Here is a 4863-nt window from a genome sequence, read left to right as displayed (position 1 = left end):
TGATTATTTCCAAAAACGGTTTCTTTCAAATTCTAGTTCTTTCTAGTTCCTTCGAATAGCAAGGTGTTGCAATTTATGTATCATAAATTATTATTTTTATGTAAATTCAATAAATATGATAAATAAATTATTAGGATACAATAATTTTGATGTAATAAAAATTAACTTTTCTTGAATATCAAAACTCTTTAAATTAATAAGTATTAATTTATCTATTAAATAATACATCTAAAAATTAATAATATTTTTTAGTCTCACCTATATTAATTTACTGAGTTTTACTATAGTATTATTTTAAGAATAAAATTTATTTGTAGATACATAAGGAAATCTATCTAAGGAAAATCAATAGGAAAAATTATTTAAGTATCTCTACCTATGATTATGCTATATTATGTGTAGATATGTCTATGTACATTCTATAACAAAATTATACCCCACTTTTAAGCATTATTAAGCCATTCTTGACAAACTGTTTGGATCCATTTTTGACAATTCAATGCTTTTTAAAAATAAAAAAAATCAAACTCTGATTTGAAATCTATGGTCAAACATAAATTTAAAATTATTTTCTTTTATAAAATTTGATTCAAAATATGGAAAACTCTCTGGCCACAAAATTAAGCACTATTAAGCCTTCTCAGCCAACTATTCAGACCCGTTTTTGATATTTGAAAACTTTTTAAAGAAATTTTTTCAAAATCTATGGTCAAACGCATCTTTCAAAGTGTTTCCTTTTTTAAAATTTGATTCAAACAACATAGTTCTATCCAAATTTTAAGCATCCTTAAGCCCTATATAATCCTTCATGTTGGCTCCTCGCAATGAACTACTTCTACTTCTTTTTCCCCATTTTGACATATTGCACAAGAAAGAAAAAACCAAACCCTTGCTTACAATGACCACTGATAGTATAATCGCAAATGAAAAATCACCTATGCTTGATGAGGAAAAACCATTTATTTTTGATGCATCCCATATGAAAAATGAGTCCAACATTCCCGCACAATATATATGGTCGGATGACAAGAAGCCTTGTGTTGTAGCATAAGGGGTTTCTTTTCTGGTGACCCTACCGCCGCCCAATAAGCATCTAGGCTTGTAGGTGAAGCGTGCAGGATTCATGGTTTCTTTCTTGTAGTGAAGCATGAAGTTGATGCTAATCTCATCTCTAATGCCCATGGGTATATGGACATGTTCTTTGGCATTCCTCTCTGTGAAAAGCAAAATGCTCAAAGGAAAATTGGTGAACATTGTGGTTATGCCAGCAGCTTTACTGGAAGGTTTTCTTCGAAGCTTCCTTGGAAAGAGACTCTGCCAAGGAAGGCTCATCTCACATAGTTGAGGAGTATTTCCAAAGTACATCGGGTTAATGCTTTAAGTATCTCAGTTAAGGACAATTAACTATCTTAGTTCTCATCTTTTTCAATTTTTTGTCATACTTTTCTTTTTGGTATTTTTCAAAAAAATGTTTTTTTCTTTTTTGGCATGACATGTTTTAGACCACTAAATTAAATGATATTCTTGTACATTTTATATATATATATTTTCTAAGACTGCTGAATTCAAAAGTTTCTTTAACTTCTTAAACTTTATGTCAAATCAAAATCAGACAAAAAATTGAAACAGAAGGAGTATCTATTTTTCGATTATTTAAAATGAATTAACCTTTTTCCCCTTTAATTACACAAGAATGTTTATCAAGATTTTTACAATTTCATGAGCACACTTTCTCTTAGGATCATGGAACTTTTAGGGATGAGCCTAGGTGTACAGAAGAGCAACTTTAAAGATTTTTTTGAATATAATGAATTCATAATGAGACTCAAATATTATCCCCTATGCCAGAAACCAGAGCTCACCTTAGGAACATGGCCTCACTATGATCCAACATCATTAACCGTTACCTATCAAGATTATGTTAGCGAACTTCAGGTTTTTGTGGACAACAAATGGTAGTTCATCTATCCAAATTTTAATGTTTTTGTGGTTAACATAGGCGACACATTTCTGGTAAGAAAATTTACAAACTAGTACTATATAATAAGCTAATGTATTATGTATTACATACATATAATATAAAGAAAATCAATTAAGCAAATAATACATTTTTTTGTTGAAAAACATTATAAGATCTTTCCACATGACATGCAATGGTATACATTATGAATTCTTAGACTTACAACTTGAATATAATATATTTGGTATTTGTCCTTTTGCAGGCCCTATCGAATGGTAGATACAAAAGTTGTTTGCATAGAGCAGTGATTAACAACAAGACTCCTAGAAAATCACTTGCTTTCTTTATTTGTCCAGCCAAAGAAAAGGTGGTGAGTCCACCAACTGAATTGGTGGACTACAAAAACCCTCGACTATACCCTGACTTCACATGGCCTAGTCTCTTTGAGTTTACTCAAAAGCATTACAGAGCTGATACGAACACTCTTCAAGCTTTCTCGATGTGGATTCAAGACAATAATGTAGATGCTTAAGATCTATACATATAATGTTCAAGATTGAAGGCCTTGAAATCTTTTGTATATATGTTGAATCTTTGATTTAGAACTACATATATTCATGTTGCAATAATTCTATTAATTTAGACACCTAGTATTTAGGAGTTCATTTCTATTTCAGTTTTGTATTTGGTTTCTAAATACATGTCTTTTGTTAGTCAATAATATAAAGTCCTGTAGTGCAATACATAATTTATCCTTCAACTTTTCTTCTATTGTTATTTTCCTGCATTTCTTTTCTTTCAAAACCTGATAGGTGGAATCTCAAGCTATTTTTCTAAAGAGATCTTTGAGTGAAGAGATGGATTTCAAAAATTATTTTTCATAAATAACTCATGCTGTTTTTAGTAATGAAAATTACCAATTATGAGTTGTGAAAACGGAAAATTACTTGGAGGCCCTTGATCTTTAGGAAGGAATCCGTGGAAGAGGATTATGAAATTAATCTAATACAAAATAATTCCACCAAAGCAAAAATCAAGAGTCACAAGGAAAAGAAAATCTTGAAGTCCATGACGAAAGCAACTATGTTTGTTATTGTCTCAACAAGTATTTTAAATAGAATTATATTTCTCCCATAACCAAAAAAAAATTGGAAATATCTTAAGAAAAAATATGTTGGAGGTGAAGGAATTCAAGTTGAAAAGAATAAAAGACTCCAAGAAAATCAAAGAATGCTTAGATAGATTGCTTGTACTTGATAACAAGGTAATATTTCTAGGCACTAGATCAGAAAAAGTAAGAGATAAATATAAACACAAGCAACCGAAGGTTGATTCATTGACTAATTTGACTTTAGCAAAATATCAAGAAATTCATTCTTTGGATGTGATATTAAAGACTCCCTTAATTAAGAGGAAATGGAGTGAATGCCAGAATCCTAAGAAACAACCTCCCCCTAGATATTATTGAATAGACATGTGATAATAGTCGTATTAAAGAAAAGAATGCAAAGGTTTCCAGTTCCATGGGAAAAGACTTCAGTAGAAGCAGAACTAGTGAAGGGACTGATGGAAAAGGTAGAGGTAAGAAGAGACAGCGAGTCGGGACAAATATAGATTGCACTGTTTCTCATCATAGTGCAAAAACTGAAGATTATGTACCAGCCTTTCTTCTTCTCTATATATGTTAGCTAGTCTTTTGCCATTGAGATGACTTGTTGTGTTCCACTAATGGGACTTGCATTTTTTCACATTAGACAACTTTGTACTCGTGACTTTTAGGTTCTTGTATTGGTTCCACTATATATAGTTCAAGGAAATTAATCATTGAATTAAATTCGTCATTAATTTAATTTATTGATTAGTATCTGTGATCTTAACATGGAGAATTACATAAGTGTTTAATGAGAATTTTGAAATATAAATAGAGGAGTGCAATTACGAATTTCTAGTGAAGTGATTTGTAATTTATTATGGTAAGAATAATTCAAATTAATTTTTTGAAATTATTTCCATAATAGGAAGATTCAGTAATGAATTTTGTGGTCCCTATAGTGCCCATATTTAACTAGAACTCAGAATCATATTTCTAAGGAGAAAGGAGGAGACTAGTGTGAGTTTTTCTTTTAAAAAGAAAACAGTCGTGTATATTTCTGGTTGAAGAAAATAAACTGTTTTTTGTTCTCCTTTTTGGATTAGGAAGAATTCTCTATACATAGGGATTCTCCTAACCTAGAAAAAGATTGAAGGTTTCTATTCATACTTGTCCACCCAAGTATTGAGAAAGTTCGGATGTGAATTTGGGATCATTGTAGAAGACTACATAGTTGCTCTATGTCTTGTGGACTCACTTGAAGATCTGTCTAACTTGGGACTTCGCTTGAAGGAAGATCTGTCTAACTGGTGGATTCTCTTGAAGGTATCCGCTCACGCTTCAAGAGGTAATTCTTGAATTAAATTTCAGAAAGTTTATGTGTTCTAGGATAATTATATTTGTTCTAACATAAACGATTCGGTTATCTATTATTCATGTAAGCAGTAAGATTCTGATATGCTTCCGCTGTGCATATAATTTTCCAACAATTGGCATCAAGAGCGAAGGTTGCATCTAAATATATAGCCTAATCTAGTTATACATATTTGTGATTAGGTATATGAGTACGTTTTTGTTGTTCGTATTATTGTATAAAAAGGAAGAAAAGGAAGTGCTATATTGCATGTGTCGGCGTTAGGTGTTTTCACAAGTAGTGTAATACTTTTTGGCAAAGTTAATATGTAATATTTGTCAAATAATTGATACAGTTGACCTACATGTGCTTGTTCCTTTTGATTAGCCAAGAATAAGTTTTATTTTTTTAAAAAAATAATAAATTATTTGGCATGGATTTATGACGGCAAAAGTAGAT

General features: G+C 30.8%; 1 pseudogene; it reads left to right on the top strand.

Moving 5' to 3' along the window:
• Positions 1 to 898: 898 nt before the first annotated feature.
• LOC102583245 (gibberellin 20 oxidase 1-like) lies at positions 899 to 2492 on the top strand (annotated as a pseudogene).
• The last annotated feature ends 2371 nt before the right edge of the window (positions 2493 to 4863 follow it).

Source organism: Solanum tuberosum, unplaced genomic scaffold (assembly GCF_000226075.1).
Source record: "Solanum tuberosum cultivar DM 1-3 516 R44 unplaced genomic scaffold, SolTub_3.0 scf00012, whole genome shotgun sequence".
NCBI classification, from domain to species: domain Eukaryota; kingdom Viridiplantae; phylum Streptophyta; class Magnoliopsida; order Solanales; family Solanaceae; genus Solanum; species Solanum tuberosum.
The sequence above is the reverse complement of the archived record's forward strand: the minus strand, read 5'-3'. Positions and strand labels throughout refer to the sequence as shown.